Below are 25387 nucleotides of genomic sequence, written 5' to 3'. Positions count from 1 at the left end.
ATCATGTAAGCGATGCTGCTAGGCGTTTAACATGATTGGTTGGGTACTATCAGACTTGAGTTCTGACGTTCTTGTTATCAAGGAGTTGATAAGTAAGAATGGAGCAATTGGAGTATGCTCATATAAGGACATGTATAGTCCGAATCACATGGAGATGTGAACCCACGGCTAGTTGTATCAGTGAACCATTGAGGGCCACACAAGTACTTGCTTTCTAGATCCCGTTGAGAAGTAAAATAGTTCAATGTGTTGAACGACTTATAAATGAGTTTATAAGTGTAAGAAAAAATAGAAGTATGACTTCTATCAGAGAAATGTAAATTTTAATTTATGAATGTGTTCCTAAATTAAAAGTTGGCCAAGTGAATAATGTATTTGAAAATTGTGATTTTCATAAACATTATTATGGACAAAACTAAATTAATTCAGGTGTTGAATTAATTAAACACTAGTGGACCTAGTAGAGTGCAAATAATTAAATTAATTCAAGTATTGAATTAATTAAATTATATTGATTCTTGTAGAGCTCAATTTAAATAAATTATTTAACTAGTGGAATTGAGTAAATTCAAGTAATGTTTAATTAGTCTCAAATATGTTTGAGATAATTAAATTTAGTCCATGGTTTTTTAATTTGTTAAAAAACCATATAATATATTTGCATGCATGGGAGTTGAAAGGTTGGGGAGACAACTTTTTCAATCTCCAAGACTTGGGATGCTAGTAGTGTTTAATTTTTTCACACTACCAATGCAAGTCATCTTTTCCCTCAATAAACCATGCCATGGCCGAAATCTTGGGTGTTCATCCTCCAAGTTTTTTCTCTCTTTTCTTCTTCAAGTGTTGAGGAAGAAAATAATCTTCTCCTTGAAAAATCCTCTTGATTTTCTAGTGCAAATCAAGAGGGGATTTACCTAGCAAGTGGTGGGCCTAATTTTTGAAGGAAGGAGAGCTTGTAGACTTGTCATCCATTCAAGAGCTTTGTTGTTTAACAACAAAGTTGGAGCCACAATCAATCTTTTAAAGATTGATAGGTATATCTCTCAAACACCCTATGAATGTCATTATGTGTTTTTATTGTATTTGTTGCACAAAAAGGGTGGCCGAAAATTCCTTGACAAAAATTTGATTTTTGAACTTCCGTTGCGCTTCCGGTCACCGTAACCGATCCCCTTTCAATTGTATACCGCGTTTCTTGGTAAGGGCATAGAGATATCCAAACATGCAGATGTGTTATCATATGATGATTTTATCGAACAACCCTCCCTCGGACTTTCTAAGTGGTTATGATTCATCGAGAGGATAAGTCTGTGGTTGTGATTGTACGCCATTAGTCCTTACGACTCGGGACAACACTGAGGCTCTATATGCTAGGGTTGTGCTTTGACTCGTTTACCGGCTCCAGGAGAGTCATCAGGTGGTGAGGTTGGGTACAGTTGCTACACATATAGGAGCCAGTGCATTGTAGTCGGGGATTCACCGCTCACCTATGGGTGTGGATGTCCTATGTGATCTAGTGAAATAATAGTGCATGTAATCTCTGGCCAGAGTATGAGATGTACATTTGAAAAGAGTTCTCCAATGGTACATGTGATGCCACTATTTATTCTCAAAGATGTGTCACATAGTTATCGAATTATTATGCAACCCTCGATGAACCAATGATTGCACATTCGATCGAGATATATGAGATGAAGGGACCGTACTGTACGTTAATCATAACCGATTGGTTCTTGCAGGCACTATCAGTGATACTGTAATAGCCGAGCCTGGTGAACGGTACGATTTAAGTTTTCGTATGTTATGGATTTATTGATTAAGTTTAAGTTTAGTTGTGATGTTAAGAGTTGTGATTATGGGCTATAGTATGGTTGATTATTCTTGTTTTGTGGTGTTGTTGATGTTCATGGTTGGTGGTTGTTTTGTATCAGCGTTTCGGTTAGATTTTAGTTTCTTGAGATTTTGTTTCTGCCGTGGCAGCACCGCACCCGCGCTCAGTGTAAGGACCGCACCCGCGGTCTGAATTATTGGAATTATTGGTGTTTTGCCGTAGCTTCACCGCACCCGCGGTATAGTGAGGACCGCACCCGCGGTGATTGCAGGACCGCACCCGCGGTCGTCGATTTCAGAATTTTGGTGGAGAGCCGTGAGCTTACCGCACCCGCGGTACAAGAGTAGCGCACCCGCGGTCGCGCATTTCGGGTTACTGTTCGAGATTTTAAGTGGGTAGTTGGCTTACTTTTTCTCATTCTTTCCTCCCCATCTTCGATATTTCTCTCCTTAGGCTAGGGTTTCTCTCATTTCTTTGACTTCCTATCTTCGATTCAAGCTTCTGATTGGTGATTTGAGTTGAGATCGAAGTTCTTCTTGGTGCTAGGAAGCTAAGGTAAGCTTTTGGTGTTGTTATTTCTTGGTTTTGGAGGAGAGATGATATGAATTTGTTGTATTTGTTGGATTTATGGATTATTTGGCATGGGTTCTTGATTATTGAGTTGATGATGGTGTTATTTATGGATTATTGTTGTAGGATTTCAACCAAGGAGTTAGATTCAAGTGTTCTTGTGGTTTGTAAGTGGAATCTCCTTCTTGTGCTCACATGATAGTATATGTATTGTATTTCAAAGATTTTAATGTGTTATTCCCTTCATTGGCTTCATAATTATGTATTGATTCACTTGTATATCTATTGGAGGCATTGTATGTCTCAATTGTATTGAAAAGGCAATACAAAGAGTATAGTTTCCAAAGTGTTTGATAAATGTCAAAGAGAGATAATTCAAATGTTTTATGGATTGATAGATACATAGTCAGAGATTGCATGCAATTAGTTGATCAACGACCACAGGCTTATATCCCTCAGAGTTGTCGATTTATATCGATGGGATATAGGTAACCAGAGCCAGAGATACTATTGATATCAATCCATCAGAGAAAAGAGAAATACCATCTTATTGCTATGCTATTGCTATGATATTTATTTCAGAGTTGATGGTATTTATGTTTTTAAAGCTATGAATTTCAGAGTATGATATGTTCATTGCTATGTAAGAGTTCCACTTGCTGAGTTTTATACTCATTTCAGTTATTTCATGTGATGCAGCTAAGAGCGACGGACCAGGACAGTGATCGTGGATCGGGGTCATATGCATATAGAGATGGAAGGAAGGAAGATGTTATTTTGTTGATATTTTGGGACATGATCATAGGAATGATATGTGTAACGACCCATTACAGGCCCAGTGGACCGCCCATACGGCCCACTGCCCCGATCGACCCAAGGCTATCCCGATCTTGGGCTCCCTCTATGGGGTCTTTTCCCTCACGGGCTTTCCATAGGCGTCGTACGGGTTACTTATAGAACCCCTCCAGCCCACGAACTGGAGTCTGTGCCTTCCCAGGATCGAACCTAAGACCACATGGATATATAGGTACTTGTCCATCCGTTTGAAGATGACAAGTAGTATAAAACAACAATTTTGTGCCAAGTTTAGCCCATAAAGTATTCCAAAAGTAACTCAAAAATATAACATCGCGATCAGAAACAATAGTCTTATTCATGCCATGCAACCTAACGACTACTCTAAAGAACAAATCCGCAATGTTTGAAGGATCATCGGTTTTATGACAAGCTATAAAATGTGGCATCTTAGAGAATCTATCCACAACAACAAAAATAGAATCCCTCCCATTCTTAGTCCTAGACAAGCCCAAAATAAAGTCCATAGAAATGTCAATCCAAGTTCTTTTTAAGAATAACACGCAAAAGTGTTCCCAAATTTCTATTGACAACTTCAGTTTGTCAATCCGTTTGAGGATGACAAGCAGTAGAAAAAAACAATTTTGTGCCAAGTTTAGCCCATAAAGTATTCCAAAAGTAACTCAAGAATTTAACATCGCGACCAGAAGCAATAGTCCTAGTCATGCAACCTAACGACTTCTCTAAAGAACAAATCTGCAATGTTTGAAGCATTATCGGTTTTATGACAAGCTATAAAATGTGCCATCTTAGATAATCTATCCACAACAACAAAAGTAGAATCCCTCCCCTTCTTAGTCCTAGGCAACCCCAAAATAAAGTCCATTGAAATGTCAATCCAAGTTCTTTTTAAGAATAGCACGCAAAAGTGTTCCCAAAGTTCTATTGACAACTTCAGTTTGTCCATCCGTTTGAAGAAGACAAGTAGTAGAAAACAACAATTTTGTGCCAAATTTAGCCCATAAAGTATTCCAAAAGTAACTCAAGAATATAACATCGCGATCAGAAACAATAGTTCTAGTCATGCCATGCAACCTAACGACTTCTCTAAAGAACAAATCCGCAATGTTTGAAGCATCATCGTTTTTATGACAAGCTATAAAATGTGCCATCTTAGTGAATCTATCCACAAAAACAAAAATAGAATCCCTTCCCTTCTTAGTCCTAGGCAACCCCAAAATAAAGTCTTTAGAAATGCCAATCCAAGTTCTTTTTAAGAATAGCATGCAAAAGTGTTCCCAAAGTTCTATCGACAACTTCAGTTTGTTCATCCGTTTGAGGATGACAAGTAGTAGAAAACAACAATTTTGTGCCAAGTTTAGCCCATAAATTATTCCAAAAGTAACTCAAGAATATAACATCGCGATCAGAAACAATAGTCCTAGGCATGCCATGCAACCTAACGACTACTCTAAAGAACAAATCCGCAATGTTTGAAGGATCATCGGTTTTATGACAAGCTATAAAATGTGCCATCTTAGAGAATCTATCCACAACAACAAAAATAGAATCCCTCCCATTCTTAGTCCTAGGTAACCCCAAAATAAAGTCCATAGAAATTTCAATCCAAGTTCTTTTTAAGAATAGCACGCAAAAGTGTTCCCAAAGTTCTATTGACAACTTCAGTTTGTCCATCCGTTTGAAGATGACAAGTAGTATAAAACAACAATTTTGTGCCAAGTTTATCCCATAAAGTATTCCAAAAGTAACTCAAAAATATAACATCGCGATCAGAAACAATAGTCTTATTCATGCCATGCAACCTAACGACTACTCTAAAGAACAAATCCGCAATGTTTGAAGGATCATCGGTTTTATGACAAGCTATAAAATGTGGCATCTTAGAGAATCTATCCACAACAACAAAAATAAAATCCCTCCCATTCTTAGTCCTAGACAAGCCCAAAATAAAGTCCATAGAAATGTCAATCCAAGTTCTTTTTAAGAATAACACGCAAAAGTGTTCCCAAATTTCTATTGACAACTTCAGTTTGTCAATCCGTTTGAGGATGACAAGTAGTAGAAGAAAACAATTTTGTGCCAAGTTTAGCCCATAAAGTATTCCAAAAGTAACTCAAGAATTTAACATCGCGACCAGAAGCAATAGTCCTAGTCATGCAACCTAACGACTTCTCTAAAGAACAAATCTGCAATGTTTGAAGCATTATCGGTTTTATGACAAGCTATAAAATGTGCCATCTTAGATAATCTATCCACAACAACAAAAGTAGAATCCCTCCCCTTCTTAGTCCTAGGCAACCCCAAAATAAAGTCCATTGAAATGTCAATCCAAGTTCTTTTTAAGAATATCACGCAAAAGTGTTCCCAAAGTTCTATTGACAACTTCAGTTTGTCCATCCGTTTGAAGAAGTCAAGTAGTAGAAAACAACAATTTTGTGCCAAATTTAGCCCATAAAGTATTCCAAAAGTAACTCAAGAATATAACATCGCGATCAGAAACAATAGTTCTAGTCATGCCATGCAACCTAACGACTTCTCTAAAGAACAAATCCGCAATGTTTGAAGCATCATCGTTTTTATGACAAGCTATAAAATGTGCCATCTTAGTGAATCTATCAACAAAAACAAAAATAGAATCCCTTCCCTTCTTAGTCCTAGGCAACCCCAAAATAAAGTCTTTAGAAATGCCAATCCAAGTTCTTTTTAAGAATAGCATGCAAAAGTGTTCTCAAAGTTCTATCGACAACTTCAGTTTGTTCATCCGTTTGAGGATGACAAGTAGTAGAAAACAACAATTTTGTGCCAAGTTTAGCCCATAAATTATTCCAAAAGTAACTCAAGAATATAACATCGCGATCAGAAACAATAGTCCTAGGCATGCCATGCAACCTAACGACTACTCTAAAGAACAAATCCGCAATGTTTGAAAGATCATCGGTTTTATGACAAGCTATAAAATGTGCCATCTTAGAGAATCTATCCACAACAACAAAAATAGAATCCCTCCCATTCTTAGTCCTAGGTAACCCCAAAATAAAGTCCATAGAAATTTCAATCCAAGTTCTTTTTAAGAATAGCACGCAAAAGTGTTCCCAAAGTTCTATTGACAACTTCAGTTTGTCCATCTGTTTGAAGATGACAAGTAGTATAAAACAACAATTTTGTGCCAAGTTTAGCCCATAAAGTATTCCAAAAGTAACTCAAAAATATAACATCGCGATCAGAAACAATAGTCTTATTCATGCCATGCAACCTAACGACTACTCTAAAGAACAAATCCGCAATGTTTGAAGGATCATCGGTTTTATGACAAGCTATAAAATGTGCCATCTTAGAGAATCTATCCACAACAACAAAAATAGAATCCCTCCCATTCTTAGTCCTAGACAAGCCCAAAATAAAGTCCATAGAAATGTCAATCCAAGTTCTTTTTAAGAATAACACGCAAAAGTGTTCCCAAATTTCTATTGACAACTTCAGTTTGTCAATCCGTTTGAGGATGACAAGCAGTAGAAAAAAAACAATTTTGTGCCAAGTTTAGCCCATAAAGTATTCCAAAATTAACTCAAGAATTTAACATCGCGACCAGAAGCAATAGTCCTAGTCATGCAACCTAACGACTTCTCTAAAGAACAAATCTGCAATGTTTGAAGCATTATCGGTTTTATGACAAGCTATAAAATGTGCCATCTTAGATAATCTATCCACAACAACAAAAATAGAATCCCTCCCCTTCTTAGTCCTAGGCAACCCCAAAATAAAGTCCATAGAAATGTCAATCCAAGTTCTTTTTAAGAATAGCACGCAAAAGTGTTCCCAAAGTTCTATTAACAACTTCAGTTTGTCCATCCGTTTGAAGATGACAAGTAGTAGAAAACAACAATTTTGTGCCAAATTTAGCCCATAAAGTATTCCAAAAGTAACTCAAGAATATAACATCGCGATCAGAAACAATAGTCCTAGTCATGCCATGCAACCTAACGACTTCTCTAAAGAACAAATCCGCAATGTTTGAAGCATCATCGTTTTTATGACAAGCTATAAAATGTGCCATCTTAGAAAATCTATCCACAACAACAAAAACAGAATCCCTCCCCTTCTTAGTCCTAGGCAACCCCAAAATAAAGTCCATAGAAATGTCAATCCAAGTTCTTTTTAAGAATAGCACGCAAAAGTGTTCCAAAAGTTCTATCGACAACTTCAGTTTGTCCATCCGTTTGAGGATGACAGTTAGAAGAAAACAACAATTTGTGCCAAGTTTAGCCCATAAATTATTCCAAAAGTAACTCAAGAATATAACATCGCGATCAGAAACAATAGTCCTAGGCATGCCATGCAACCTAGCGACTTCTCTAAAGAACAAATCCGCAATGTTTGAAGCATCATCGGTTTTATGACAAGCTATAAAACGTGCTGTAAGGTCCAGGAATTTAATCCGCGTAACCTAAATGCATGCAATCTAGGGTTTTTATTTTTAATTTACGTGTTTAATTATATTTATGCATTTTATGCATAATTCATGCATGATAGGATTTATTTCAAGAAATTTTAAAGGTTCATGCATTAAAGATTTTTACGTCGCATTTCAAGAAATTTTAAAGGTTCATGCATTAAATTACGCGATTTATTTTTTTTATAAATTAAAATAAGGGGTTTTTAAGTGGATTTTTCTAAAATGAGAATTTTTGGGTATTTTTACCCGCACGATTTTAACGGTACGCAAATTTTATCGAATCGGGAGACTTTTTAAGGGTTCGACTAATATTTTCAAAATCTTTCCAACACGACATATTTTTCGGGAGTGTGTTGGAATTTAATGGGCGTACTTTTAAACTTATTGGGCCTAAATATTCTTTTTAAACCTTTAAAATAAAATTAGGGTCCATTAATGTATTGTTTAACCTTTTAATTATTGTATAAATCACCCTTAACCCTAAACCTAGTGATTAGCACCTCTCATCAGCCGACACACACTCACCTCTCTCGAAATTCTCACGGCTCCAACTAGGGTTTTCGTAAGAGCCTCGGTTCTTGCTTGTTCTTCGATCCAAGGCCCTCCGACGCTTCTCTTCTCGCGTTCATACAATTAAGGCACGCATTGTATCTTCATTTCTGCATCACTCACGTGTGTATTACTGATGTTTATGTGTACATGAATGAAATATCTTGATCTGAAAATGAACGTGAAGTGTCATCAATTTTACATGGGTTTCCTTTCAATTTTCATTTTTGTTACTCACGGGTTCTGAGTTTTCTTGCAAGGGGTTGCTGTACTCGGTCGTTTAGGGGTAAGTCGTAGTGTATAAGTACTGCTTTGGGGTTTAGGGAGGCTGCTGGATCGAACCTTTGAGTGAGACAATGGAACCGAATGCAAGGAGAGACGGTGGATTGCCTTTTGGTGTCTAGCGGGTTAGCTGTTAGTGGAGGTTGCATGGGGCCGATTGTGTGGTTAAGATAGGTTCGTTAGAGTCTAATCTAAGTCCATGTTAGGTGGGTTATGAGCTGGTGCATCGGTGATTAGATAATGGAGTGAAATTGGGGTTTAGTTTGGTTGTGGGATGCTGCTAGGGAGAGGCCGAGTCGAAGGTGATGTGAGGTAGTCTCGGCTGGTTTTCTTCGCAAGGTAGTGAAGCGGCCATTTGTGTGGGTTGGTATAGTTTAGAGGGGTTATTAAGGGGCCTAATGGTGAGTCTTAAGGTGGGACAAGTGGTTAAATTATAGGGGACCGAATGGTTGTGAGTTTTTGGGAGATTAGTGTACATGAGGTGGTTAAACATGAGAGGACCGAGAGTGTGCCAAGTTTTGGGGATTTCCACCGTGGGTGTATGGGCCTAATGATGTTGTTTTAGGTACTATTTAGTGTTTTTAAGATATGGTAAAAGTTGTAGAAGAGTTGGGTAAATTTTGGATTTATTCAAATTAAAAACCGGAACCTCGGTCCAAGTTTTAAAACGAATTGGTTAAGTTGTAATATGGGCTTGAGTTTACATCTAGGAACGCTTATAAATATATTTGGGATATTTTAAGGAGTTTGGTAAGTTTCGGGTCAATTTTAGAGGCCCAGGGGTTAAGCGATAATTATTGGGTTTCCAAGGGTAAAATGGTCATTTTTCACCCGTGGTGAGATTTTGGTCCTGGCAGCGCCCTGAGCACAAAATTATGATATTTTAAATGTTCATGCACCATGATTCATGATTTTTAAGATTTTATGAGAATATACGTTGCATGCTTGAATTTAAAGAAAATTGCATTGGAGTATGATTTTATAAGTGATGAAAATGATAATGTTTTGAATGATGGGAATTAGTTGTGGCTATCGAAGTATATGTAAATGTTTAAGATGTATATGTAAATGATGATGATGATGATGATGATGAGGCCTAGGCATAGTGGATAGGTAATCCTGTCACTGATGTCCGACAGCCGCCCGGTACCGCGGTTCTATGTATGATGGATCCATCGTAAATGATGATGTACGATAGTCACCTCTAATGAACTGAATGATAAATGATGAACGATGAATGATGATTATCGATGAAATGTTTTGACATGACACGATTGCATATGGCACATTTACATTAAGATTTTAAATTTCATGAAAGATATGTTTATTATGATATTTTTCACTGCTGTGTGCTACGTATACGTATTTGTTATCTATGGTAAAGGTGTGTTGAGTCTTTAGACTCACTAGGCGTGTGTGATGCAGGTGAGTTCGATGTCGAGGAGACTGGAGGTGCTGGACTCTGAGTCGGCAGACCTGGTGGACGACATGACCCGAGGACCTAAGATTTTTCCGCACATTAAGATTTACGAGTTTTGAGGGGATATGATTATTTTGCACTCTGTTTTATTTTACAGTGGATGCTAAGATTTTACTCGATTTTACTCCACGTCTTTTTATTGGTAATTGATGATGCTTATTTTTAAACGATGATTTTTAAGAAGGATTGTTTGCATGGGAGTTATTTAAATGTCAAAAAAAAAAAAAAAAAAAAATTTTCCGCATTTTAAATGAGTAGACTTTACATTTGGCATCTTAGAAAATCTATCCACAACAACGAAAATAGAATCCCTCCCTTTCTTAGTCCTAGGGAACCCCAAAATAAAGTCCATAGAAATGTCAATCCAAGTTCTTTTTAAAAATAGCACGCAAAAGTGTTCCCAAAGTTCTATTGACAACTTCATTTTGTCCATCCGTTTGAGGATGACAAGTAGTAGAAAACAACAATTTTGTGCCAAGTTTAGCCCATAAAGTATTCCAAAAGTAACTCAAGAATTTAACATCGCGACCAGAAGCAATAGTCCTAGTCATGCAACCTAACGACTTCTCTAAAGAACAAATCTGCAATGTTTGAAACATCATCGGTTTTATGACAAGCTATAAAATGTGCCATCTTGGAGAATCTATCCACAACAACAAAAAAAGAATCACTCCCTTTCTTAGTCCTAGGCAACCCCAAAATAAAGTCCATAGAAATGTCAATCCAAGTTCTTTTTAAGAATAGCACGCAAAAGTGTTCCCAAAGTTCTATTGACATATTCAGTTTGTCCATCCGTTTGAGGATGACAAGTAGTAGAAAACAATAATTTTGTGCCAAGTTTAGCCCATGAAAGTATTCCAAAAGTAACTCAAGAATATAACATCGCGATCAGAAACAATAGTCCTAGTCATGCCATGCAACCTAACGACTACTCTAAAGAACAAATCCGCAATGTTTGAAGCATCATCGGTTTTATGACAAGCTATAAAATGTGCCATCTTAGAGAATCTATCCACAACAACGAAAATAGAATCCCTCCCTTTCTTAGTCCTAGGAAACCCCAAAATAAAGTCCATAGAAATGTCAATCCAAATTCTTTTTAAGAATAGCACGCAAAAGTGTTCCCAAAGTTTTATTTACATATTAAGTTTATCCATCCGTTTTAGGATGACAAGTAGTAGAAAACAACAATTTTTTGCCAAGTTTAGCCCATAAAGTCTTCCAAAAGTAACTCAAGAATTTAACATTGCGACCAGAAGCAATAGTCCTAGTCATGCAACCAAACGACTTCTCTAAAGAACAAATCTGCAATGTTTGAAGCATTATCGGTTTTATGACAAGCTATAAAATGTGCCATCTTAGAGAATCTATCCACAACAACAAAAATAGAATCCCTCCCATTCTTAGTCCTAGACAAGACCAAAATAAAGTCCATAGAAATGTCAATCCAAGTTCTTTTTAAGAATAACACGCAAAAGTGTTCCCAAAGTTCTATTGACAACTTCAGTTTGTCAATCCGTTTGAGGATGACAAGCAGTAGAAAAAAACAATTTTGTGTCAAGTTTAGCCCATAAAGTATTCCAAAAGTAACTCAAGAATTTAACATCGCGACCAGAAGCAATAGTCCTAGTCATGCAACCTAACGACTTCTCTAAAGAACAAATCTGCAATGTTTGAAACATCATCGGTTTTATGACAAGCTATAAAATGTGCCATCTTGGAGAATCTATCCACAACAACAAAAAAAGAATCACTCCTCTTCTTAGTCCTTTTCAACCCCAAAATAAAGTCCATAGAAATGTCAATCCAAGTTCTTTTTAAGAATAGCACGCAAAAGTGTTCTAAAAGTTCTATTGACAACTTCAGCTTGTCCATCCGTTTGAGGATGACAAGTAGTAGAAAACAACAATTTTGTGCCAAGTTTAGCCCATAAATTATTCCAAAAGTAACTCAAGAATTTAACATCGCGACCAGAAGCATTAGTCCTAGTCATGCAACCTAATGACTTCTCTAAAGAACTAATCCGCCATGTTTGAAGCATCATCGGTTTTATGACAAGCTATAAAATGTGCCATCTTAGAGAATCTATCCACAACAACAAAAATAGAATCACTCTCCTTCTAAGTCCTAGGCAACCCCAAAATAAAGTCCTTAGAAATGCCAATCCAAGTTCTTTTTAAGAATATCACGCAAAAATGTTCCCAAAGTTCTATTGACAACTTCAGTTTGTCCATCCGTTTGAAGATGACAAGTAGTATAAAACAACAATTTTGTGCCATGTTTAGCCCATAAAGTATTCCAAAAGTAACTCAAAAATATAACATCGCGATCAGAAACAATAGTCCTATTCATGCCATGTGTAATAGCCGAGCCCGGTGTACGGTATGGTTAAGCTTTGCTTGTTATTTGGGTTATGTGATTAGATGTTTAGAGTTTTTTTTGGACCATAGTATTATTGGTTATTATTGTCTTGAGTTATTAGTTGTTGTGGGTTGTTCGTTTCAGAGTTTCGGATCGATTTTAGTTGGTTGAGTTTTGATCATTGCCGTGACCAGAGTGCACCCGCGCTCTTAGAGGAGTGCCCCCGCGGTGTACTATTCATGATTTTGGAGTTGGGAGGCCGTGGCAGGACCGCACCCGCTGTGATGACCGCACCCGCGGTGTCTGTAGGGCCGCACCCACGGTCCGAGTGTTCCAGATTTTGTGTTGTGCCGTGAGCTAGGCGCACCCGCGGTGCTTGTGGCAGCGCACCCGCAGTGGAGGTATGGGCGTGATATTTAGTTACTTTTTGGAGTGGTGGCTTCACTTTACTCTTTTTCCTCCTCTTTCATTTCGATTTTCTCTCTATTTCCTAGGGTTTTCATCCATTTCTTTCATTTCCTATCTTCGATTCAAGCGTTTAGTTGGCGATTCGACTTGAGTTTGAGGTTCTCCTTGGTGCTAGGAAGCTAAGGTAAGCTTTTGGTGTGATTCTTTTAAGGTTTTTAGTTAAGGGTTGATTTGGGTTGTTGTTTTTGTTTGATTTATGGATTATTTAGCTTGGATTCTTGGATATAGAGTTGATGTTGGTATTATTTATGGATTATTGTTGTAGGTGGTGTTCAAGAGCTTTGATTGAGGTGTTCTATTGGTTTGTAAGTGAAAATTCACCCTTTTTGCTCACATGATGTTATATGTATTGTGTTTCAAAGGTTTTAATGTGTTATTCCCTTCAAATTGATTCATTGTTATGTATTGATTCCATTGCTATGCATATTGGAGACTTTTATGTCTCATTATTGTTCAAAGGGAATACAAGAGAAAAGAAAGAGTTTCAAAGTGATTGTTAATGCCAAGAAAGAGTTTAAATGCTTTATTGGATTGATAGATACATAGTCAAAGATTGCATGCAATTAGTTGATCAACGACCATAGGCTTTTATCCCTCAGAGTTATCGGTTTATATCGATTTGGGATACGAGCACCCCAGAGCAGAGATACTATTGATATCAATCCAACTAGAGTAAAGAGAAATACCATCTCATTTATATGCTATTGCTATGATATTCATGTTCAGAGTTTATGATTCAGAGTTGATGGTATTTATGATTTCAAAGCTATGTTTTACAGAGTTTATTGCATTGCTATGTAAGAGTTCCACTTGCTGAGATTTATTCTCATTTCAGTTATTTCATGTGATGCAGATCAGAGTGGCGGCCATGGACGTTGACTGTGGACAGGGGGTCATATGCATACACCGTTGGAAGGAAGATTTTGGCATGATCATAGGAATGATGTTTTGTATTTTGTTATTTTGTATATTGTTATTTTGTAAAGATGTTTAAAGAAATGTATTTTGAAACTCCTTCCGTATTTTAAAGAAAATTTTAATTTCCGCTGTGTATTTTATTTAAAGAGGTCAGAGGTGTCACACCATGCAACCTAACGACTACTCTAAAGAACAAATCCGCAATGTTTGAAGCATCATCGGTTTTATGACAAGCTATAAAATGTGCCATCTTAGAGAATCTATCCACAACAACAAAAATAGAATCCCTCCCATTCTTAGTCCTAGACAATCCCAAAATAAAGTCCATAGAAATGTCAATCCAAGTTCTTTTTAAGAATAGCACGCAAAAGTGTTCCCAAAGTTCTATCGACAACTTCAGTTTGTTCATCCGTTTGAGGATGACAAGTTGTAGAAAACAACAATTTTGTGCCAAGTTTAGCCCATAAATTATTCCAAAATTAACTCAAGAATATAACATCGCGATCAGAAACAATAGTCCTAGGCATGCCATGCAACCTAGCGACTTCTCTAAAGAACAAATTCGCAATGTTTGAAGCATCATCGGTTTTATGACAAGCCTTAAAATGTGTCATCTTAGAGAATCTATCCACAACAACGAAAATAGAATCCCTCCCTTTCTTAGTCCTAGGCAACCCCAAAATAAAGTCCATAGAAATTTCAATCCAAGTTCTTTTTAAGAATAGCACGCAAAAGTGTTCCCAAAGTTCTATTGACATATTAAGTTTGTCAATCCGTTTGAGGATGACAAGCAGTAGAAAAAAATAATTTTGTGCCAAGTTTAGCCCATAAAGTATTCCAAAAGTAACTCAATAATTTAACATTGTGACCAGAAGCAATAGTCCTAGTCATGCAACCTAACGACTTCTCTAAAGAACAAATCTGCAATGTTTGAAGCATTATCGGTTTTATGACAAGCTATAAAATGTGTCATCTTAGATAATCTATCCACAACAACAAAAATAGAATCCCTCCCCTTCTTAGTCCTAGGCAACCGCAAAATAAAGTCTATAGAAATGTCAATCCAATTTCTTTTTAAGAATAGCACGCAAAAGTGTTCCCAAAGTTCTATTGACAACTTCAGTTTGTCCATCCGTTTGAAGATGACAAGTAGTAGAAAACAACAATTTTGCGCCAAATTTAGCCCATAAAGTATTCCAAAAGTAACTCAAGAATATAACATCGCGATCAGAAACAATAGTCCTAGTCATGTCATGCAACCTAACGACTTCTCTAAAGAACAAATCCGCAATGTTTGAAGCATCATCGTTTTTATGACAAGCTATAAAATGTGCCATCTTAGTGAATCTATCCACAACAACAAAAATAGAATCCCTCCCCTTCTTAGTCCTAGGCAACCCCAAAATAAAGTCCTTAGAAATGCCAATCCAAGTTCTTTTTAAGAATAGAACTCAAAAGTGTTCCCAAAACTCTATCGACAACTTCAGTTTGTTCATCCGTTTGAGGATGACAAGTAGGAGAAAACAACAATTTTGTGCCAAGTTTAGCCCATAAATTATTCCAAAAGTAACTCAAGAATATAACATCGCGATCAGAAACAATAGTCCAAGGCATGCCTTGCAACCTAGCGACTTCTCTAAAGAACAAATCCACAATGTTTGAAGCATCATCGGTTTTATGACAAGCTATAAAATGTGCCATCTTAGAAAATCTATCCACAACAACGAAAATAGAATCCCTCCCTTTCTTAGTCCTAGGGAACCCCAAAATAAAGTCCATAGAAATGTCAATCCAAGTTCTATTTAAAAATAGCACACAAAAGTGTTCCCAAAGTTCTATTGACAACTTCATTTTGTCCATCCGTTTGAGGATGACAAGTAGTAGAAAACAACAATTTTGTGCCAAGTTTAGCCCATAAAGTCTTCCAAAAGTAACTCAAGAATATAACATCGTGATCAGAAACAATAGTCCTAGGCATGCCATGCAACCTAGCAACTTCTCTAAAGAACAAATCCGCAATGTTTGAAGCATCATTGGTTTTATGACAAGCTATAAAATGTGCCATCTTAGGGAATCTATCCACAACAACAAAAATAGAATCCCTCCCATTCTTAGTCCTAGGTAACCCCAAAATAAAGTCCATAGAAATTTCAATCCAAGTTCTTTTTAAGAATAGCACGCAAAAGTGTTCCTAAAGTTCTATTGACAACTTCAGTTTGTCCATCCGTTTGAAGATGACAAGTAGTATAAAACAACAATTTTGTTCCAAGTTTAGGCCATAAAATATTCCAAAAGTAACTCAAAAATATAACATCACGATCAGAAACAATAGTCTTATTCATGCCATGCAACCTAACGACTACTCTAAAGAACAAATCCGCAATGTTTGAAGCATCATCGGTTTTATGACAAGCTATAAAATGTGCCATCTTAGAGAATCTATCCACAAAAACAAAAATAGAATCCCTCCCATTCTTAGTTCTAGACAAGCCCAAAATAAAGTCCATAGAAATTTCAATCCAAGTTCTTTTTAAGAATAACACGCAAAAGTGTTCCAAAAGTTCTATTGACAACTTCAGTTTGTCAATCCGTTTGAGGATGACAAGCAGTAGAAAAAAACAATTTTGTGCCAAGTTTAGCCCATAAAGTATTCCAAAAGTAACTCAAGAATTTAGCATCGCGACCAGAAGCAATAGTCCTAGTCATGCAACCTAACGACTTCTCTAAAGAAAAAATCTGCAATGTTTGAAGCATTATCGGTTTTATGACAAGCTATAAAATGTGTCATCTTAGATAATCTATCCACAACTACAAAAATAGAATCCCTCCCCTTCTTAGTCCTAGGCAACCCCAAAATAAAGTCCATAGAAATGTCAATCCAAGTTCTTTTTAAGAATAGCACGCAAAAGTGTTCCCAAAGTTCTATTGACAACTTAAGTTTGTCCATCCGTTTGAAGATGACAAGTAGTAAAAGACAACAATTTTTTGCTAAATTTAGCCCATAAAATATTCCAAAAGTAACTCAAGAATATAACATTGCGATCAGAAACGATAGTCCTAGTCATGCCATGCAACCTAACGACTTCTCTAAAGAACAAATCCGCAATGTTTGAAGCATCATCATTTTTATGACAAGCTATAAAATGTGCCATCTTAGTGAATCTATCCACAACAACAAAAATAGAATCCCTCCCCTTCTTAGTCCTAGGCAACCCCAAAATAAAGTCCTTAGAAATGCCAATCCAAGTTCTTTTTAAGAATAGCACGCAAAAGTGTTCCCAAAGTTCTATCGACAACTTCAGTTTGTTCATCCGTTTGAGGATGACAATTAGAAAACAACAATTTTGTGCCAATTTTAGCCCATAAATTATTCCAAAAGTAACTCAAGAATATAACATCGCGATCAGAAACAATAGTCCTAAGCATGCCATGCAACCTAGCGACTTCTCTAAAGAACAAATCCACAATGTTTGAAGCATCATCGGTTTTATGACAAGCTATAAAATGTGCCATCTTAGAAAATCTATCCACAACAACGAAAATAGAATCCCTCCCTTTCTTAGTCCTAGGGAACCCCAAAATAAAGTCCATAGAAATGTCAATCCAAGTTCTTTTTAAGAATAGCACGCAAAAGTGTTCCCAAAATTCTATTGTCAACTTCAGTTTTTCCATCCGTTTGAGGATGACAAGTAGTAGAAAACAACAATTTTGTGCCAAGTTTAGCCCATAAAGTCTTCAAAAAATAACTCAAGAATTTAACATCGCGACCAGAAACAATAGTTCTAGACATGGCATGCAACGTAACGACTTCTCTAAAGAACAAATCCGCAATGTTTGAAGCATCATCGGTTTTATGACAAGCTATAAAATGTGCCATCTTAGAGAATCTATCCACAACAACAAAAATAGAATCCCTTCATTCTTAGTTCTAGACAAGCCCAAAATAAAGTCCATAGAAATGTCAATCCAAGTTCTTTTTAAGAATAACACGCAAAAGTGTTCCAAAAGTTCTATTGACAACTTCAGTTTGTCAATCCGTTTGAGGATGACAAGCAGTAGAAAAAAACAATTTTGTGCCAAGTTTAGCCCATAAAGTATTCCAAAAGTAACTCAAGAATTTAACATCGCGACCAGAAGCAATAGTCCTAGTCATGCAACCTAACGACTTCTCTAAAGAACAAATCTGCAATGTTTGAAGCATTATCGGTTTTATGACAAGCTATAAAATGTGCCATCTTAGATAATCTATCCACAACAACAAAAATAGAATCCCTCCCCTTCTTAGTCCTAGGCAACCCCAAAATAAAGTACATAGAAATGTCAATCCAAGTACTTTTTAAGAATAGCACGCAAAAGTGTTCCCAAAGTTCTATTAACAACTTCAGTTTGTCCATCTGTTTGAAGATGACAAGTAGTAGAAAACAACAATTTTGTGCCAAATTTAGCCCATAAAGTATTCCAAAAGTAACTCAAGAATATAACATCGCGATCAGAAACAATAGTCCTAGTCATGTCATGCAACCTAACGACTTCTCTAAAGAACAAATCCGCAATGTTTGAAGCATCATCGTTTTTATGACAAGCTATAAAATGTGCCATCTTAGAGAATCTATCCACAACAACAAAAATAGAATCCCTCCCCTTCTTAGTCCTAGGCAACCCCAAAATAAAGTCCATAGAAATGTCAATCCAAGTTCTTTTTAAGAATAGCACGCAAAAGTGTTCCAAAAGTTCTATCGACAACTTCAGTTTGTCCATCCGTTTGAGGATGACAGGTAGAAGAAAACAACAATTTGTGCCAAGTTTAGCCCATAAATTATTCCAAAAGTAACTCAAGAATATAACATCGTGATCAGAAACAATAGTCCTAGGCATGCCATGCAACCTAGCGACTTCTCTAAAGAACAAATCCGCAATGTTTGAAGCATCATCGGTTTTATGACAAGCTATAAAATGTGCTGTAAGGTCCAGGAATTTAATCCGCGTAACCTGAATGCATGCAATCTAGGGTTTTTATTTTTAATTTACGTGTTTAATTATATTTATGCATTTTATGCATAATTCATGCATGATAGGATTTATTTCAAGAAATTTTAAAGGTTCATGCATTAAAGATTTTTAAGTCGCATTTCACGCTCGAACGAGGAACGGAGACCGGAGAAGTTTCAGGAAAATTATTCTATTACGCGATTTATTTTTTTTATAAATTAAAATAAGGGGTTTTTAAGTGGATTTTTCTAAAATGAGAATTTTTGGGTATTTTTACCCGCACGATTTTAACGGTACGCAAATTTTATCGAATCGAGAGACTTTTTAAGGGTTCGACTAATATTTTCAAAATCTTTCCAACACGACATATTTTTCGGGAGTGTGTTGGAATTTAATGGGCGTACTTTTAAACTTATTGGGCCTAAATATTCTTTTTAAACCTTTAAAATAAAATTAGGGTCCATTAATGTATTGTTTAACCTTTTAATTATTGTATAAATCACCCTTAACCCTAAACCTAGTGATTAGCACCTCTCATCAGCCGACACACACTCACCTCTCTCGAAATTCTCACGGCTCCAACTAGCGTTTTCGTAAGAGCCTCGGTTCTTGCTTGTTCTTCGATCCAAGGCCCTCCGACGCTTTTCTTCTCGCGTTCATACAATTAAGGCACGCATTGTATCTTCATTTCTGCATCACTCACGTGTGTATTACTGATGTTTATGTGTACATGCATGAAATCTCTTGATCTGAAAATGAACGTGAAGTGTCATCAATTTTACATGGGTTTCCTTTCAATTTTCATTTTTGTTACTCACGGGTTCTGAGTTTTCTTGCAAGGGGTTGCTGTACTCGGTCGTTTAGGGGTAAGTCGTAGTGTATAAGTACTGCTTTGGGGTTTAGGGAGGCTGCTGGATCGAACCTTTGAGTGAGACAATGGAACCGAATGCACTACGACTTACCCCTAAACGACCGAGTACAGCAACCCCTTGCAAGAAAACTCAGTGGATCGAACCTTTGAGTGAGACAATGGAACCGAATGCAAGGAGAGACGGTGGAGTGACTTTTGGTGTCTAGCGGGTTAGCTGTTAGTGGAGGTTGCATGGGGCCGATTGTGTGGTTAAGATAGGTTCGTTAGAGTCTAATCTAAGTCCATGTTAGGTGGGTTATGAGCTGGTGCATCGGTGATTAGATAATGGAGTGAAATTGGGGTTTAGTTTGGTTGTGGGATGCTGCTAGGGAGAGGCCGAGTCGAAGGTGATGTGAGGTAGTCTCGGCTGGTTTTCTTCGCAAGGTAGTGAAGCGGCCATTTGTGTGGGTTGGTATAGTTTAGAGGGGTTATTAAGGGGCCTAATGGTGAGTCTTAAGGTGGGACAAGTGGTTAAATTATAGGGGACCGAATGGTTGTGAGTTTTTGGGAGATTAGTGTACATGAGGTGGTGAAACATGAGAGGACCGAGAGTGTGCCAAGTTTTGGGGATTTCCACGTGGGTGTATGGGCCTAATGATGTTGTTTTAGGTACTATTTAGTGTTTTTAAGATATGGTAAAAGTTGTAGAAGAGTTGGGTAAATTTTGGATTTATTCAAATTAAAAACCGGAACCTCGGTCCAAGTTTTAAAACGAATTGGTTAAGTTGTAATATGGGCTTGAGTTTACATCTAGGAACGCTTATAAATATATTTGGGATATTTTAAGGAGTTTGGTAAGTTTCGGGTCAATTTTAGAGGCCCAGGGGTTAAGCGATAATTATTGGGTTTCCAAGGATAAAATGGTCATTTTTCACCCGTGGTGAGATTTTGGTCCTGGCAGCGCCCTGAGCACAAAATTATGATATTTTAAATGTTCATGCACCATGATTCATGATTTTTAAGATTTTATGAGAATATACGTTGCATGCTTGAATTTAAAGAAAATTGCATTGGAGTATGATTTTATAAGTGATGAAAATGATAATGTTTTGAATGATGGGAATTAGTTGTGGCTATCGAAGTATATGTAAATGTTTAAGATGTATATGTAAATGATGATGATGATGATGATGATGATGATGATGATGAGGCCTAGGCATAGTGGATAGGTAATCCTGTCACTGATGTCCGACAGCCGCCCGGTACCGCGGTTCTATGTATGATGGATCCATCGTAAATGATGATGTACGATAGTCACCTCTAATGAACTGAATGATAAATGATGAACGATGAATGATGATTATCGATGAAATGTTTTGACATGACACGATTGCATATAGGCACATTTACATTAAGATTTTAAAGTTCATGAAAGATATGTTTATTATGATATTTTTCACTGCTGTGTGCTACGTATACGTATTTGTTATCTATGGTAAAGGTGTGTTTTGTCTTTAGACTCACTAGGCGTGTGTGATGCAGGTGAGTTCGATGTCGAGGAGACTGGAGGTGCTGGACTCTGAGTCGGCAGACCTGGTGGACGACATGACCCGAGGACCTAAGATTTTTCCGCACCTTAAGATTTATGAGTTTTGAGGGGATATGATTATTTTGCACTCTGTTTTATTTTACAGTGGATGCTAAGATTTTACTCGATTTTACTCCACGTCATTTTATTGGTAATTGATGATGCTTATTTTTAAACGATGATTTTTAAGAAGGATTGTTTGCATGGGAGTTATTTAAATGTCAAAAAAAAAAAAAAAAAAAAATTTTTTTCGCATTTTAAATGAGTAGACTTTACAGTTGGCATCTTAGAAAATCTATCCACAACAACGAAAATAGAATCCCTCCCTTTCTTAGTCCTAGGGAACCCCAAAATAAAGTCCATAGAAATGTCAATCCAAGTTCTTTTTAAAAATAGCACGCAAAAGTGTTCCCAAAGTTCTATTGACAACTTCATTTTGTCCATCCGTTTGAGGATGACAAGTAGTAGAAAACAACAATTTTGTGCCAAGTTTACCCCATAAAGTCTTCCAAAAGTAACTTAAGAATATAACATCGCGATCAGAAACAATAGTCCTAGGCATGCCATGCAACCTAGCGACTTCTCTAAAGAACAAATCCGCAATGTTTGAAGCATAATTGATTTTATGACAAGCTATAAAATGTGCCATCTTAGAGAATCTATCCACAACAACAAAAATAGAATCCCTCCCATTCTTAGTCCTAGGTAACCCAAAATAAAGTCCATAGAAATTTCAATCCAGGTTCTTTTTAAGAATAGCACGCAAAAGTGTTCCCAAAGTTCTATTGACAACTTCAGTTTGTCAATCCGTTTGAGGATGACAAGTAGTTGAAAAAAACAATTTTGTGCCAAGTTTAGCCCATAAAGTATTCCAAAAGTAACTCAAGAATTTAACATCGCGACCAGAAGCAATAGTCCTAGTCATGCAACCTAGCGACTTCTATAAATAACAAATCCGCAATGTTTGAAGCATCATCGGTTTTATGACAAGCTATAAAATGTGCCATCTTAGAGAATCTATCCACAACAACGAAAATAGAATCCCTTCCTTTCTTAGTCCTAGGCAACCCCAAAATAAAGTCCATAGAAATGTCAATCCAAGTTCTTTTTAAGAATAGCACGCAAAAGTGTTCCCAAAGTTCTATTGACATATTCAGTTTGTCCATCCGTTTGAGGATGACAAGTAGTAGAAAACAATAATTTTGTGCCAAGTTTATCCCATGAAAGTATCCAAAAGTAACTCAAGAATATAACATCGCGATCAGAAACAATAGTCCTAGTCATGCCATGCAACCTAACGACTACTCTAAAGAACAAATCCGCTATGTTTGAAGCATCATCGGTTTTATGACAAGCTATAAAATGTGCCATCTTAGAGAATCTATCCACAACAACGAAAATAGAATCCCTCCCTTTCTTAGTCCTAGGAAACCCCAAAATAAAGTCCATAGAAATGTCAATCCAAGTTCTTTTTAAGAATAGCACGCAAAAGTGTTCCCAAAGTTCTATTGACATATTAAGTTTGTCCATCCGTTTTAGGATGACAAGTAGTAGAAAACAACAATTTTTTGCCAAGTTTAGCCCATAAAGTCTTCCAAAAGTAACTCAAGAATTTAACATTGCGACAAGAAGCAATAGTCCTAGTCATGCAACCTAACGACTTCTCTAAAGAACAAATCTGCAATGTTTGAAACATCATCGGTTTTATGAAAAGCTATAAAATTTGCCATCTTGGAGAATCTATCCACAACAACAAAAATAGAATCACTCCCCTTCTTAGTCCTTTTCAATCCCAAAATAAAGTCCATAGAAATGTCAATCCAAGTTCTTTTTAAGAATAGCACGCAAAAGTGTTCCAAAAGTTCTATTGACAACTTCAGCTTGTCCATCCGTTTGAGGATGACAAGTAGTAGAAAACAACAATTATTGTGCCAAGTTTAGCCCATAAATTATTCCAAAAGTAACTCAAGAATTTAACATCGCGACCAGAAGCAATAGTCCTAGTCATGCAACCTAATGACTTCTCTAAAGAACTAATCCGCCATGTTTGAAGCATCATCGGTTTTATGACAAGCTATAAAATGTGCCATCTTAGAGAATCTATCCACAACAACAAAAATAGAATCCCTCCCCTTCTTAGTCCTAGGCAACCCCAAAATAAAGTCCATAGAAATGCCAATCCAAGTTCTTTTTAAGAATATCACGCAAAAATGTTCCCAAAGTTCTATTGACAACTTCAGTTTGTCCATCCGTTTGAAGATGACAAGTAGTATAAAACAACAATTTTGTGCCAAGTTTAGCCCATAAAGTATTCCAAAAGTAACTCAAAAATATAACATCGCGATCAGAAACAATAGTCCTATTCATGCCATGTGTAATAGCCGAGCCCGGTGTACGGTATGGTTAAGCTTTGCTTGTTATTTGGGTTATGTGATAAATGTTTAGAGTTGTGTTTTGGGCCATAGTATTATTTGTTATTATTGTCTTGAGGTATTAGTTGTTGTGGGTTGTTCGTTTCAGAGTTTCGGATCGATTTAGTTGGTTGAGTTTGGATCATTGCCGTGACCAGAGTGCACCCGCGCTCTTAGAGGAGTGCCCCCGTGGTGTACTATTCATGATTTTGGAGTTGGGAGGCCGTGGCAGGACCGCACCCGCGGTAGTGTAAGGACCGCACCCGCTGTGATGACCGCACCCGCGGTGTCTGTAGGGCCGCACCCACGGTCCGAGTGTTCCAGATTTTGTGTTGTGCCGTGAGCTAGGCGCACCCGCGGTGCTTGTGGCAGCGCACCCGCGGTGGAGGTATGGGCGTGATATTTAGTTACTTTTTGGAGTGGTTGGCTTCACTTTACTCTTTTTCCTCCTCTTTCATTTCGATTTTCTCTCTATTTCCTAGGGTTTTCATCCATTTCTTTCATTTCCTATCTTCGATTCAAGCGTTTAGTTGGCGATTCGACTTGAGTTTGAGGTTCTCCTTGGTGCTAGGAAGCTAAGGTAAGCTTTTGGTGCGATTCTTTTAAGGTTTTGAGTTAAGGGTTGATTTGGGTTGTTGTTTTTGTTGAATTTATGGATTATTTAGCTTGGATTCTTGGATATAGAGTTGATGTTGGTATTATTTATGGATTATTGTTGTAGGTGGTGTTCAAGAGCTTTGATTGAGGTGTTCTATTGGTTTGTAAGTGGAAATTCATCCTTTTTGCTCACATGATGTTATATGTATTGTGTTTCAAAGGTTTTAATGTGTTATTCCCTTCAAATTGATTCATTGTTATGTATTGATTCCATTGCTATGCATATTGGAGACTTTTATGTCTCATTATTGTTCAAAGGGAATACAAGAGAAAAGAAAGAGTTTCAAAGTGATTGTTAATGCCAAGAAAGAGTTTAAATGCTTTATTGGATTGATAGATACATAGTCAAAGATTGCATGCAATTAGTTGATCAACGACCATAGGCTTTTATCCCTCAGAGTTATCGGTTTATATCGATTTGGGATACGAGCACCCCAGAGCAGAGATACTATTGATATCAATCCAACTAGAGTAAAGAGAAATACCATCTCATTTATATGCTATTGCTATGATATTCATGTTCAGAGTTTATGATTCAGAGTTGATGGTATTTATGATTTCACAGCTATGTTTTACAGAGTTTATTGCATTGCTATGTAAGAGTTCCACTTGCTGAGATTTATTCTCATTTCAGTTAATTCATGTGATGCAGATCAGAGTGGCGGCCCGGGACGTTGACTGTGGACAGGGGGTCATATGCATACACCGTTGGAAGGAAGATTTTGGCATGATCATAGGAATGATGTTTTGTATTTTGTTATTTTGTATATTGTTATTTTGTAAAGATGTTTAAAGAAATGTATTTTGAAACTCCTTCCGTATTTTAAAGAAAATTTTAATTTCCGCTGTGTATTTTATTTAAAGAGGTCAGAGGTGTCACACCATGCAACCTAACGACTACTCTAAAGAACAAATCCGCAATGTTTGAAGCATCATCGGTTTTAGAGAATCTATCCACAACAACAAAAATAGAATCCCTCCCATTCTTAGTCCTAGACAAGCCCAAAATAAAGTCCATAGAAATGTCAATCCAAGTTCTTTTTAAGAATAGCACGCAAAAGTGTTCCCAAAGTTCTATCGACAACTTAAGTTTGTCCATCCGTTTGAGGATGACAAGTTGTAGAAAACAACAATTTTGTGCCAAGTTTAGCCCATAAATTATTC

The sequence above is a fragment of the Primulina eburnea genome, chromosome 3 (genome assembly GCF_022965805.1).
Source record: "Primulina eburnea isolate SZY01 chromosome 3, ASM2296580v1, whole genome shotgun sequence".
NCBI lineage: Eukaryota > Viridiplantae > Streptophyta > Magnoliopsida > Lamiales > Gesneriaceae > Primulina > Primulina eburnea.
Note: the sequence above shows the minus strand (reverse complement) of the source record.